Here is a 15,439-nt window from a genome sequence, read left to right as displayed (position 1 = left end):
TTAGTATTTAAAACTATTTGGCATTCCTGTAGTGCTTTTAATCAAAGGATCTGAAAGCCATTTTATAAACACTAAGCTGCATACCAGCACCTCCCCCTCTGGTAAGGTATTGTTATTGCATACAAGTTACAAAGGGATAAACTGAGGCACAGTGAAGCTGAAATGACTTGTCTAAGGTCACAGCACAAGCCTATGGCAAGTTTAGACTCGGGGGCCGCCAGATCCTCAGCTGGTATAAATTAGTGTAGCTCCACTGACTCAAATGATTAATGCCAGTTAACACCAGCTGAGGATCTAGCCTTGAAACACATCTTCATTCCCCCAACCTCCCAGTGTTCTAACCCTCTGGAACACATTTTAACAGATGAAGATCACTTCTTTCGCCACACATTTCGTTTTACCTGAATTGCAGCAGAATGCAAGTGGAAATTAAGTGGGCCGAAATCTCCTGATAGTTTATTTATTCGTGGCTATCATGGGTGAAAAATGTTAGGCTAAATCTGAGCTAGTGTTCAGTTGGCAGAGTCTAAATCAGTCTGGCTATCCACTTTCAATAAGTAAAAACATCTGTTCTATGTTTCTGCACATGCGTAAAATTCAGACACTACTCACAACTTGGTCATATAGACATGTTTTCGATTTACAAGCATTTTCCTAGACTTCTCTTACATCAATGCCCTAAAAAGGTACCAAAAGTACTTCATGGTGACTTATAAAAATTTTGGGATTGTATTGATTAATTTTTTACTTCTTTTAAGTACCCATGCCTGCCTCTGTCTAATAAGGTTGCAGTCATTTAGTGCATCACTGTATGATTAGATAAAATACTGGAGGGATTTGCATAATCTGTAGACAATGCACGACAGAAGAGTCTTGGCTTCTTCCACACTTTTTATAAGATGTGGTTTGGCTGAGTTCTCTGGTGCTGTTCACTTTTTTGTTGTATTACCTGACCTCATTTTTAATATTTTCTACAGTTAACCTTTAGATGAAAAGGTCAGATAAGACACCAACAGAATTCATGTTTACATGTGGTCTTTATCTGAGGAAATGATGTGTCTGCTATTCTTAATAATGTGTTCACATGAGTGTGTGTAAAGAAACTGATGACTGCGTAGTCTGAACTACTGGGAGTGGTCTGCACATTCACACAGTGATATACACATAACCCTTTTCAACCAAGACTAGCATTCAGAAAAATTCCTGTTCGCTGAAGGAAGGATTACATTGACCAGACATTACTGCAATAGAAGTGAGTGATATCTAAGAATTGAATAAGACAAAGAAACTGACTTCTCTCTCCTCTTTTCAATTTTCCTTTTCCAGTCTTATTCTGTCCCCTTTAAATACATTGCTGCTACTAGGTAGAAAGAACTATATTCTCCTACCATATATGGCACTTGTACAGCAAGTACTTAAAATGTGTCATGTTTGCAGTTTTGGGGTTATTAAACACAGAACTGAGGGACTAATCATGCTAGCTAGAGTCAAGTATAATAATCAGTTATGTGCAACAATTCCTGTATATATTAGCTTGTAAGTGTATCTCAAACATACCTGCAATATACTTGCTATTCTGCCTTTAGGCTTTTTTTGACAGCTTGTTGCGCTGAACTGCCTGGAGGTTTTGTGATCTGCACAAACCACAAGTGCACTACAAACTAAACTAAATTCATGAACTACAGTAGGTGTTCAGAGGCAAAAAGTCAGTGCAGTAACCTGCTGAGTGAGATAGCATCAGTTAAATGATGAGGAACAGGGGCTATTTGTTTTGATCCATTTTGACAGTCAGGATACTTGTTTAATATGAGCTAAAGAGATACTGTGGAAGAAGCAAACACATTCAAAGAGTGAAAGAACAGGTTTGCATGAGAGAGCTGCTCCCATTCTGGAATAAGTTGCTTCAAAGCCTTTTATTAAGTTAAGACAATATTCTGTTATAAATAAAAGCTGACCTTCATCTCTGTAGCCAGTGGTTCTGGAACAATTTGCATACTGGGGGTGCTGAATGCCATTTAACAAAACTGTAAACCCTGTACATGGTGGAAATCAGTCAGAGCCAGGAGGTGCTACTGCACCCCCAGCACCCTTAGTTCCAGCACCTATTTATGTAACCAGCCCAAAGGCAGAGTCATGTCAGAGGAATTAGATGGCTATTAAACAGTACTGAGCAGTGCCTTTGGGCTTCTCACTGGTCATTTTCTACAGGATCTCCTCTCTTTTCATTCATCCAACCACACTCAAACTTTCATACCCCTTGCAGTATTATTATGCAGAAAGACAAGTAGCTAAAAGCGTTTATTTTAGCTGGGTTTTTCTTCCTTTGCAATTCAGCCATTGTTATTTCAGTGTCCAAATATGGTTTTCAAATTTTTGAAATCCTATTGTAAATCTTTGCCCAGACTTCTTCTATTCTCCTTCTATCTGGCTCCTGTCTTTGTCCACAAATACACCTGTGCACAGAATACACCTGGGCACATGTCCTTCGTTAATAGCCACTTTCATTTAATAGCAATACCTTTACTGTGCAATTTAACACACAAAACTTTGCATATCTTTAGCCAGAAATATCCTGCCATTGCTTTCTGTGCTCCGTGCCTTTACATTTTGGACAACTCTGCCTGTGTGCAGAGACGGCAGCCATTTTGTACTGACTTGCTGAAACTTTTGCAAAAGAGATGCACACACTGAGCTCTCTTCTGGAGATTTTACTTTTGTTCATTCTTCTTGTTTTTCTTAATCTTAAGTAAAATACACCTACATGCTGAAAATATGCAGTTGCTCTTTGAATACAGAAAAACATAACACTTAAAATATGTTTTCATCTCAAATACGCTATATGGGGATGAAGGAGTTTTTCAAATTGTATGCAGAATAGAAAATGCATACAGAGTGGCTCGGTACAATTAGTTTAATTTCATATTTTCAGGGGAAAAATGACTAGTTTAAGGTTCATGCTGTTCAGCTTAGTATCAGATAGTAGTCATATATATCAATACAGCCATACTTTGTCATTTAGTTTCTTATATACGTATATATTTACAAGAGGCTTCACTCACTGAGGTGATTCAGTGGAAGTGGAGACTTTCAGTTTAATTATCCTCTTTTCATTGCATGGATTTGTTAGATAGCCATCATTCTTACCTTTGGGTTGTTTTGTTCAACGAGGGAAAATTATTTCATACAATAGGTCTGAGCTATGTGGGAGTGGAACCTGAATAACCGCACATATTGTCCATGAATCCCTTTTCCAGAATGGTTTTAAAGCTAAGTATTCCCACTCTCTGCTTCTACACTTTGCAACGCTACACTACTGCTACTGCAAGTCCAATTCCTGCCATGTTTTTGCAGAAGTCTAAGTACAGGAAAGGGAATTTTGGGGGGAAGGGGACATTAAGTATAATCTCATGTTCTTTGTAGTTTACTGTGTGAACATTTTCTAATTCCACTGTTGCGAAATCTCCTTTAAAATTTGCATTCCGTCGATTTTAAATTTTTTGTCTCAAAACCCAAGTCAGTACATCATAGGGTGACAGAACATGGAACTGAGTGGTGTAATTTTTCTAGCTTGCACTGGAAGCAAACACATCAGGAGTGTGTGGCACAATGTTCTTGGCTGCAGTTTGGTAGTCATATATCCCTACTGAGCAGGTAAGGGGGTGTGTGTGTGGGGGGGGGGGGGGGAGTACAGTAAATTAGATGTACTACAAGCTATCCTCACTTTAAAAGTGCCCTGGAATTAAAGTGTCACTGGGAAGTAATTACATTTAATAGAAAAAATGGTTTCTATAAAGATGGACAAGATCCTCATCTGGTATGCCTTCAATAGAGCTACGTTGATTTACGCTAGGTAAGGATCTGGCCTCTAATGCATATATCATTTCAAACTGGCAAATATTCTGCATCCTATAAACATTGCACCGGCTAACCCAGGTGATTTTTTCTAGTTTAATAATTATATATATATATATATATATATTTTAGATCCCACATAATATAATATTGTATGTAATGATGAATCAAAATAATCTAATTTATACAGAGTCAGTGGGTCCAGGCTCTCTAGGAACCTTACACAACAAACAGAAAATATTTGATCAAAAAGAAATGGTACCCTAACCCCTAGAAAATGAAAAAAAGCCTCCGTATTGCCACTATATAAGTGGCTAAAATCCATGACACTGCAGTGCCAAGGTCACACAGTAAGGCATTTTGAAATGGCCCAGTGAAAACAAATGGGCACTGGAAATATCTCCCTTACAACCCTCTGAAATCCAAAGCACCAGCCCCTCTGACCTGAAAGGGGAAAACACATGGCAGACAGAAACAATTGGTAACAATTAGAATAGCTTTAGACCTCTCTATGTTTAATAATCACTAAAAGAAAAGAGAAAAGCAACACCTGGATATTAACAGAATATCAGAGTATTCATATGTTATATGAAAACAGTAACCGTTAGGCTAAGACCACTAGGGTGGGCTAAGACCACTGCCTATCATATTGACCAATACCATTTCATTGTTACCTTGTATTCTCCTGTCTGGTGTCTCTTGTCGGGCAGGGACTGTCATATTGTTCGGTTTGTACAGTGAGGTCCTGGTCCATGACGTGGGCTCCTAGGTACTATGAATGTACAGATAAATAATAATTAGGTTCTTGAAGACTCTGGGCCAGATCTCCAGCTGAAGCATTGAAGTAACGGAACTGTACTGATTTATATCAGCTGAACATCAGGCCCAGTAATTTTTGCTCACATGAACAGGGCTAAATTGACTGCCAAATATGGGGTCAGGAATCCATTTCCTGAAATGTTTCGGCAGAGATCTTGGTTTTTCTGCCTGCCTTTGGAATATTGAGCAGGGGTTATTTCCTACATGATTAACATCTTTTCCTGCCATGGGGCTGGGACATTCTTGGACTCCAGGACTTTGTGTCACCTCGGTATCAGATTTCTGAAAACATAGAGGGATGTCAGAAATGCAGACTGCACACACACACACAAATATGTACCATATTTTTACCATTCATTAAAAAAATAGTGTTTAAGTTTATATTATCAGAAAAAGATCTACGGCCTTTCTTCTCTGCCTTAACCATTTAATCCGACCCATTTACATCATCTTTCTCTTGTAATTTATTTTTAAGATGGTTCACTGTATTTGGCTCTTAGATACTTGAGAAATGACAGAGATATTTGGTTTCCTTATTCCTCTTCATCCTACATACATGTGGGCTGGAAGAGAAGATCCTCTCGTTTATCACAAGTGAAAAGATAAAAAATGACAGACTGTGTTCATGCAAATGAATAAAATGAGAGTTTAGACAATGGGCAAACATTGATTTTGGCAAGTTTACCTGCCTTGAGAAAGCCCAACTAACCGAGTCAGAGGAAGCCAAGAAATTGCTTTTATGTGAATTATGTTCTTTACTATATAAAATATTCTCTCAAGAATTAATTAGGCATGCATTTATCTGGAAACATACACAATTGCAAGAGGAGGAAATATTCAACAGGAATGACCAGTGCAGACAGGAATTATTATGAGTGTTTTATGCAATAATTCCACAGACAGCCATCTAGGGAGTTGAAAAAGTAAATAAAAAAATCATCAGACTCAGACTTTAAGAGCAGAAGGGACCATCGTGATCATCTAGTTTGACCTCCTGCACACTGCAGACTACAGAACCTTACCCACTCACTCCTGTAAGAGACCGATAAGCTCTGGCTGAGTTACTGAAATCCTCAAGTCATGATATAAAGACTTCAAGTTACAGAGAATCTACCATTTTCACTAGTTTAAACTTGTAAGTGATTCATTCCCCACACTGTAGAGGAAGGCAAAAAAGCCCCCAAGGGTCTCTGCCAATCTGACCTGAGGGAAAATTCCTTCGCAACCCCAAATATGGTGATCAGTTAGACCCTGAGCATGTGGGCAAGACCCTCCAACCAGACACCTACAAAAGAATTCTCTGTAGTAACTCAGAGCCCTCTCCATCTAGTGTCCGATGACTGGCTGTTGGAGATATTTGTTGCTAGCAGCAGCAGATTGGCTACATGCCATTGTAGGCAGTCTCATCACATCATTCCTTCCATAAACTTATCAAGCTCAATCTTGAAGCCAGTTAGGGTTTTTGCCCCATTTCTCCCCTTGGAAGGCTGTTGCAGAACTTCATTCCTCTGATGTTTAGAAACCGGTGTCTAATTTCAAATCTAAACTTGTTGATGGCCAGTTTATAGCCATTTGTTCTTGTCTCCATATCGGCACTTAACTTAAATAACTCCTCTCCTGGTATTTATCCCTCTGATGTATTATTGAGAAGAATCATATCTCCCCTCAGCCTTCGTTTGGTTAGGCTAAACAAATGAAACTCTTTGAGTCTCCTCTAATAAGGTAGGTTTTCTATTCCTCAGATCATCCTAATAGCCCATCTCTGTACCTGTTGCAGTTTGAATTCATCTTTCCTAAATATGGGAGGCTATAATTGCACACACTATTCCAGATGAGGTCTCACCAGTGCCTCGTATAACAGTACTAACACTTTACTGTCTCCTCGCCTGATGCATCCTAGGACTGCCTTAACCTTTTTCATGGCCGCATCACAATGACAGCTCATCGCGATCCTGAGATCAACCAGTACATTCCGGTCTTTCTCCTCCTCTGTTGATTTGAACCAGTACATCCCCAGTTTATAGCAAAGTCTTGTTGCTAGTCCCTACGTGCTTGACCTTGCACTTTGTACTATTAAATTTGATCGCATTTCAATTACTCCAATTTTCAAGATCTTCTTGTATGATATTCCAGTCTTTCTCCATATTGGCAATACCTCCGAACTTTGTGTCATCCACAAATTTTATTTGCACACTTTCACTTTTTGTGCCAAGGTCATTAATAAAAACGTTAAATATGACTGGTACCAAGCCCGATCCTTGAGGAACTCCACTAGGAACCTCCCTCCAGCATCACAGTTCACCTTTCAGTATGACCTGTTGTAGTCTCTCCTTAAACCAGTTCCTTATCCATCTTTCAATTCTTCTATTGATTTCCATCTTCTCCAATTTAACTAATAATTTCCCATGTGGAACTGTATCAGGTGTCTTACTGAAATCCAGGTAGATTAGCCCTACTACATTTCCTTGGTCTAAAAAAATCAATTATATTCTCAAAGGAAGAGATCAGGCTGGTCTGGCACAATCTACCTTTTGTAAAACCATACTGTATATCATCCCAATTACTGTTTACTTCTACGTCCTTAATTACTTTCTCTCTCAAAATTTGTTTTAAGATCTTGCATACAATTAAGGTCAAACTAACAGGCCTGTAGTTTCCCAGATCACTTTCCCCCCCCCTTTCCCTCCGGCCACCTTTCTTAAAAATAGGAACTGTAAAAGCAATTCTCCAATCAGATGGTATGATCCCCCAAGTTTACAGATTCCTTAAAAATCCTTGCTTTTGGTCTTGCAGTTTTGTGTGCAAGTTCCTTTAATATTCGTATATGGAGATTATCTGGGCCTCCTGATTTAATCCCATTAAGATGTTTGAGTTTGATTTCCACCCCAGATGTGGTCTTATCCTAGCACCTAAGAACTCTAGTCAAGGACCAAGACCCCATTGAGCTTGGCACTATACCAACACAGACGGCCCTGCCTAAAAGAGTTTACGATCTACGTATAAGACAAAAGACAACTCATGGATAGGCAGGCAGACTGACGGGAATAATGGTCAGCAATAAGAATTTAATTTAATTAATTGAGAAACTGCTTTAGTCATTTCCTTCTGCATGCTTCATGTGACATCTCTTGTTTTTGTTTTTGTTTTTTTATTGTGAGAATCTTGAATATAGAAGTAGCTGATTTATCTATTTAGTGCTCTTGGCCTAACAGATTATCTGGGATGCTGCACAAAAAAATTTAAAACAAAATTTTCACTGGGGCCAGCCAATGACCAGCCAACAAAATTGTACAAATCCAGAAGGAAGGACTGGAGTCAAAAGAAAACCAAAACTTTCACGGGCGTTCCAGTCCCAAATGAAAAACTTTGCACTGAACCTGAGCAGTAAAGGTAAAAAATGAAGCTTCAAAGAGATCCCAACACAACATTATGGTCCAAGTCATTAACAGTAGTACATAGCATCAGCCAACCCCCGCCCCTCCTCGCCAGGTTTCAGAGTCTGGGCTACACCCCAAGCCTGAACATCTACTCTGCTATTTTTAGCCCCACATGATGAGCTCAAGTCAGTTGACCAGGGTCTGAGACTCTCTGCAGCCAGGTGCTGTTTCCTCCCCGCCTCCCCCCCGTATATAGCCCTTTTCATTCACAGATCTCAAAGCACTTCACAAAGGTGGTCAGTCGCACTGTCCTCATTTTACAGATGGGGAAAATGAGGCACAGAATTGATGTGACTTGCCCAAGATCACCCAGCAGGCCTGTGGCAGAACTGAGAATAGCACCCACTTCTCCCGAGTCCCCATCCAGTGCTCTACCAGGCCACCCTGCTTGAATTATTTTTACATAGTGTCCTGTCTGTGCATCGTACTAAATTTGAATGGTTAGGGTTGATTTTTTTAAATGCACATGATGGTGTTTGTGAAATGGAAAGCTACATTTGTTGTCTGGCACTTATTTAAGGTTTTTCCAAGTTTTCTGCTGCATCGGTTGCAAAATGCACAAATCGCCACTAGGTCTGCATCTCCAAATCACCGCTTATATGAGTTGTTTCTGCTACCTCTGAAATTTTCTATGAAGGGATGTCAGATATAATCTATCAGTTTAGTGTTATATAAAATCATATGCAGATATACAAGATAGAGACTTGTGCAAGCTTGAAGCAACTGTTTCTCCACAATAGGCTTAGTTTATATATTCTTCCCATCTGGAATAGAATAGAAATACAATTCATCTTCAGTCTGGTCCAGACTATGTGAGACATTTACAAGTCAGAATTAAACTTTGATGCAAGCCCATGTCTTCTTGCTCTATTGTATAAAGAGCTCTGCGGAGAACGCTGAATTTGTATCAAAAAGTGATTATGAATTTAAGATAGGTAATCACTACCATCTGCTGGGAAAACAGCTACAAATTCATCCATCACTTGTACTAGAGAGACAATGAGGAATGTTGCCGTAGTCTAAAAGCTGCCTACCCCCTTCAGCTATTGCTCTATTCAAGTGAAATCCTTGAGTCTCATTTGCTGTCAATGGGGTTGTACACGTATTGTTGGGGACATAATCTGGCTTCCAATATTTTACTATTGGTGGTGATGACAATTACAATGAAGATTTTGGGGGGAATTTTTGTTTTGGGTCAAGATTTTCTAGTTTTTCATCAAAAAACAAAAAATGATTATTTTTTGGTAAAAAATTTCAGTTCTTAAGTGTTTTAGTTTTCAAAAGCTGAATATTTTTATGGAGAATCAAAAAAAAAATTTTAACCAAAAGTTTTTTTCCAACAATTTTTTTTTCTATTTTATTTAAGCAAACTCCAACATTTTGGATCTGTGGGCAGGTCTTAGAGGGAGATTCTCCACTCTGTTACTTTTGCCCCTGGAGTGCTTGCTCCTGCTCTGCTATCTTTATAGGGAGCAGAGGGGTTTGACTGGTGCCTGCTCTGCTCTCCTCTCTTAATTAATGCAGGATTTTGGATGTGGAGTTGCTAGATCCTGCTCCCCCACCTCCAGTTCCCTGCCAGCTGCAAAGTAATGATGCTGACCCACTTCTCCCCACAGCTTCCACATACTTATTCTGATCAACTCCTGCTGTTACTATTAGGGGGCCCTAAGTGGCTCCCTATCAGATATCAAAGCCAGAAATGGGTGAGTCTTATTCCTGGTTTGGGAGGGGGAATCCCACGGGCTCTCCCTCTGGCTTTCCCACCCAAAACACACACCATGCTGGGCAATTACTAACTCTCTAACCCTTACTTTTTTTTTTTTAAGAGAAAAAACAGAAGTCAGCCATCCTTTAACAATATTACTTATATTTGAATAATGCAGACAGCAGCTTGTATCAAGTGCTATATTATTCTACTAAGGTTTCAGAGTAACAGCCGTGTTAGTCTGTATTCACAAAAAGAAAAGGAGTACTTGTGGCACCTTAGAGACTAACCAATTTATTTGAGCATGAGCTTTCGTGAGCTACAGCTCACTTCATCCGATGAAGTGAGCTGTAGCTCACGAAAGCTCATGCTCAAATAAATTGGTTTGTCTCTAAGGTGCCACAAGTACTCCTTTTCATTATTCTACTAAGACATTCCTTTTATAGCGTAAAGTCACCAAACTAAAGTCAGCTCAGGCAGGCTTCTTCGCAGTTGCGAAATCATGACAGACTCAGCCCCAGTCATATGGTTGCTTCTAGAGTCACAGATTACTTACAGTCAGAGCAAGATTGTCCTTTCCACTCTTAACTCATTACATCCACCCACACGCCTCAGATTCTCACAACAGATGCAGCTCTGTAAGAAGTACACTGTATGTGTCACTTGGAAGCTTAAGTACAGTTTCGGTAAGAATCATTCCCTTAGGCCTTGTCTACACTATGAAATTAGGTCGAATTTATAGAAGTCGGTTTTGTAGAAAGCGTTTTTATACAGTCGATTGTGTGTCCCCACCCAAATGCTCTAAGTGCATGTAGTCAGCGGAGTGTGTCCACAGTACCGAGGCAACCGTCGACTTCCAGAGCGTTGCACTGTGGGTAGCTATCCCACAGTTCCCGCAGTCTCTGCCGCCCATTTGAATTCTGGGTAGAAATCCCAATGCCTGATGGGGCTAAAACATTGTCGTGGGTGGGTCTGGGTACATATCATCAGGCCCCCCCTTCCCTCCCTCCTTCCGTGAAAGCAACGGCAGACAATCGTTTTGCGCCTTTTTTCCTGGGTTACCTGTGCAGACGCCATACCATGGCAAGCATGGAGCCCACTCAGCTAACCGTCACCGTGTGTCTCCTGGGTGCTGGCAGATGCGGTACTGCATTGCTACAGAGCAGCAGCTTATTGCCTTTTGGCAGCAGATAGTGCAGTATGACTGGTAGCCGTCGTCGACATAGTCCAGGGTGCTCTTTCAGTTGATCTCGAGGAGATCGGTGTGCCTGGGCAAACATAGGAGTGGCTCAGCCAGGTCATTTCCCTTTTAAGCTTCATCTCATGGCGATTCAGTCCTACTGGCAGTGCACTGTCTTTTAATCAGCAGCCAGGGGAAGACGCTGGCACTTCTCTCAGAGTAGAATCCCATGATTCACCCCACTTTTAGATTGGGTCTCAGTGCTACAGCCCCCCCCCCCCCCATTTAACCAATCATGATCCCTCAGCAGATCCAACTGGGTGTGGATTCCCTTTGGGACCAGTAATCAGTAGATAAATGCAGGGACTCAGAACAGCCTCTTCAAAACACAGTATCATATATTTATCCATAAGAACAAATCAATCAGAGAGAAAGGTTAAAACAGCACAAGGGCTACATGCATATCAGTCTTACCTAACCACTTAGGCACAGCAACACCTAGGGAGGGAGCATATTCTGTTTCCACTAGAGTTAATCTCCCTCTTATCTTCAGGGCTGAAGCTTTTAATCCCTCCAAAGCTGTTTCATTTCTCCCTTTTGGCTTTTGTCCCTTGGGTTACTAGCCATCCTGGGGATCAGAGCATGGTAGGGGCTAAACCTTCCAAGGAGGTGATATTTAAGTTTAAGTACCTACAATTGGGTTATTTGGAGCCACTGACTTTGGTTCCTGCATATGTGCAAAACCACCTGAGACTGACTTAACCCTAATTTTCCTTTAGAAATTAATACCATAGCCATCCAACAGAGGGATACAATCTTCATCAAACCAATACAGATAGCTCCCGTGTTCTTCACAATAATAAATGAAAGCTTTTGCCAACCTGCACCTCTCCGACTCCTGTGGTGAACATGAAATCATATTCTGTGACTGAAGCTCCCAGTGGTGCCATGTTTCACCTTCCTGGGAAAGTTTATAACAAAGGATGCTCTTTATTGATTCCAATAGAACAAGTCAATTGTCATCCACCGAAAGTTCAGTAAATGTGTCCGGAAAGTTCATGGACTTAAAGGCATCAAGTTCAATGTTGATCAGACTAACCACCTTGGTTGAGATTTTCAACATAATTCGTGATTTTGGGTGCCCAATTTGTGATATCTTAAAGTGCTGAGCACCATCTGAAAATCAGGCACCTTTAAGGTATCTGAATTTGGAGACCCAAAAAATGAGGTACTCAGAAATCACTAGTTGCTTGGTTCTAGTTTAAATATATTAAAAGGCACCTACACAACTTCTTAGTCATTGTTCAACTATTACAAACACAAGAAAAGGAGACACATTCAAAACGTTCTCTATAGCCCAAGCCACTTCACAGCACAGCCTGCTTAACAGTACTGCCAAAAGCCCATGAATAGCAACACCCCATGAACAACCCCAGATCCCTCAAACCCTCCCATAACAGTCAGAGAGCTTGTCTACAGCGGGTTCGAAACTGCCGCAATGGATGCATCTACAGTCAATTAAGCGGGTCGAGTGAAGACCCACTAAAGCAACTGCCGATCTCTCTCCGTCCACCCCTGTACTCCACCTGAATGAGAAGTGCAAGGGGAGTTGATGGGAGAGCATCTCCAGTCGACACTGCGTAGTGTGGACCCCGTGGTAAGTAGATGTAAGTACATCAACTAAGCTACGTTACTCATGTAGCTGAAATTGTGTAACTTAGATCGATCTTCCCCCCCCCCCCCGCCCAGTAGTGTAGACAAGGCCTAAGAAAAATAGGTGAACCTTGCAGCATGCCCTGAAAGTTAATCTATCTGGGCTCCATGAAATAAAGGGGGTGGAAGTAAACTCCAGATTAAAGGACTCTTTCTGGAAAAATGCTTTTCCAGTGCCCTTCCTCCCACCCCCTTTTATACCATGGGACTATCAGCACAAGTGCCTCCTCTGATTACAACTACCAGCTAGCCACAGAGGCTGCCGGATAACCAAAGCTCAAATCATTTGAAGCTTTGTAGTTAGAAACCAAACAACCTTAATTTCTGTCTAAATTTTTATGTTGCCCCTATCACCATTGAATCTGAGCCCTTTCCAAGTATTTTAAATAAAACCCAAACTCAGTCACCCCCTCTTTCTTCCCTTCATGTAAGGAATCAATGGCTAGCTTGATGAGAGAGGGGGAGAGGAGAAGCAGTGTTTAACTTCATTCCAAGGGAGAGAGTGTTATTTAGAGGAGGCAGGAAGAAAGGAAACAAACAAATGGTGGAGAATGTGGTCTGGTACAGAAAGATTCCTCCAGAAGTTCTTACAATCCTATGCCATTGCTTTGAAGGAGGACACCACTTTTCCACGGCACACCATCAGCAAAATCACGCTCCACAGAACTTTTCCAGACTGTAAATTGCTTCATAAACCCAGTGACACTCCCACTCAACTCCAGAACCTAGCATCTCTCACTGTAAGGAACTAGCTTATTTCACTGAGAACAGCAACAGCATCTGAACAGGCCTCATGAGTCAGGGACTGGGAGGATGCCTTGGTCAATAGCAGTCGTCTGATAGCGATTGTGGTGCTTCACTAAATCTTCAGCTCTTTGGCCTCCTCATTGGGCAGAGTTTACAACAAGCACATTTTGAAATCTAGCAGGGTCCAGGTGGCTTCAGTGAACTATGGTGGTGGTAGATTCCTCTTGCATGGCAAAGGTAAGAGGGGTTCAGATTTTCACCAAGAGGAGGAAATAGTCTTACCAAAAGGTAGGTTAATTTGTTTTTAATATATCCATATCCAGGCCAAGAAATTGCTATCAGAAACTAAAAGTGCAATTAAAGGAGACTTTTTCACCACACGGCACTTCTTCATTTGTGGAGAGAAATAGACCAATAGCTAAGCTCAGCTATGTTCTGTTTTCTCCACAGCCCAGGGAAGAGCTCATGGTGGGCCATCACCTTGAATCTAATGTTATTTTCTTTAAAAGAAAACTTATTGTGTCATCTGCGTTCAGGTTACTGTATCTGTGACTAGCCTGAGGAAAATATATACTTGTACTGTACAAGGAAGTTAAGGCTGAATTTTTGAAAATTAGGAGTGAAATCCTGTCCTCTAATGAAGTCCACAGGAGTTTTGCCATTGACTTCAGTGGGGCCAGGATTTCACCCTGGGCAAAAAAGGGCCCTCACCTGTATGCACTTAAGTCAGAGGCAACATGCAGTGGATACAGGATAAAGTCAGTAAACTGTACCTGCAAAAATACATACATATCCAAAAAGAAGTAGCTTGAGCATGTAAAATGAAAGCTGTACATTTGGGAATTACTTCACAGCACAGCAGGGATACTGAATTGCCCTCAAGATAGACACACATACTGCAAGTGTCTAAATTCATTGTGCTTCTAGAAACAGACTCACATCACAAATCTGCTCCTGTATTGAGTGGTTTCATGCTCTTTAAGTCAGAATGTTTACTGCGTACTGGAACTCTGTGAAATTCAGCCCCTTTGGTTTTCAAGGCTTCATGCGGACTCATTCCTGGCCTTTGGTTTGTGCAGATTCTTATCAGTCCAGTTTAGCTTTTGAGTTTGAGGTTTGAACAAATCCAGGAGCTTAGCTGCAAGTTGACAGGATTTGCCTTGTTTTAGTTTGAAAAATGGTCCAGGCTTGCTGAAAAGTTCATAAACATAATGTGAGTTTGGGTTTGCAACATAACCTGAAGGGTGCAAATGTTTTGCATTGTTTTGCTGTTTACATGCACTTTTTAAACTCTGCTTGATTGTAGTGGTTTTATAAAGTTTGCAATAGGCTGACTATAGTAATGAAACACACTTACCCATTGTTTAAAATTTAAATTAGTTTTTTAACCAATTTGAAGTTATTGCAGAGGAATGTAAAACATACAGAAATCTACCAGTGTAAGATGTGCTTTTTGGAGGATCAGAATTTTTAATAAGAGACCAAAAACAAAACAACAAAAAAACAGAACTAGGAGACTGGGATAAAAATAAAAAAAAACCAGAACTAGGAAGACTGGGACTTTAAAAACACCCTCAGCACTGTGTATGTGTAGTAACTATTTGTGAGTTGGCTTTTCAGTGAATTTTATGCTCGTGACAATGGTGATACAATAGCACACTAGAAGACAGACATACTACACCAAAATGCTACAAAAGGCCCCGACCCTGCAAACACTAATGCATTCAAATCAATGGGACTTATGTGCGTAAGTGTTTGCAGGATCAGGGTCCAAGATGCCTCACATTATTTTGCCAATACCTCTCCTTAACTAAAGTGAGTCAAAACACTTAAAAACAATGTTGCAGAAAAAATTCCAGTTCTGAAGTTTTAATTTTGTAGCATTTAAATATGTTTGATATGTGTGGTTTCTCTTTTTATATTTTTTTCCTGTTTTCCCTTTCCTTCCTCCCCCCAATCATTTTAATAAATTGATTTTAAAGACAG

The 15,439-nt window shown here is 40.5% G+C and overlaps 1 protein-coding gene across 2 annotated transcripts in view; it reads left to right on the top strand.

The window, feature by feature from the left end:
• The first annotated feature begins 1,154 nt into the window (after positions 1-1,154).
• Positions 1,155-15,439, top strand: part of HPGDS (hematopoietic prostaglandin D synthase) — a 57,982-nt gene continuing 43,697 nt past the window's right edge. Inside the window, exons 1-2 of one of the 2 annotated variants that reach the window (XM_073340704.1) lie at positions 1,155-1,252; positions 3,568-3,651. The gene's annotated coding sequence lies outside the window, so the exon portion shown is untranslated. The remainder of the gene's footprint in view (positions 1,253-3,567; positions 3,652-15,439) is intronic. The other variant, XM_073340703.1, reaches the window with a different exon arrangement.

Source organism: Lepidochelys kempii, chromosome 4 (genome assembly GCF_965140265.1).
Source record: "Lepidochelys kempii isolate rLepKem1 chromosome 4, rLepKem1.hap2, whole genome shotgun sequence".
Classification (NCBI taxonomy): domain Eukaryota; kingdom Metazoa; phylum Chordata; order Testudines; family Cheloniidae; genus Lepidochelys; species Lepidochelys kempii.
The sequence above is the reverse complement of the archived record's forward strand: the minus strand, read 5'-3'. Positions and strand labels throughout refer to the sequence as shown.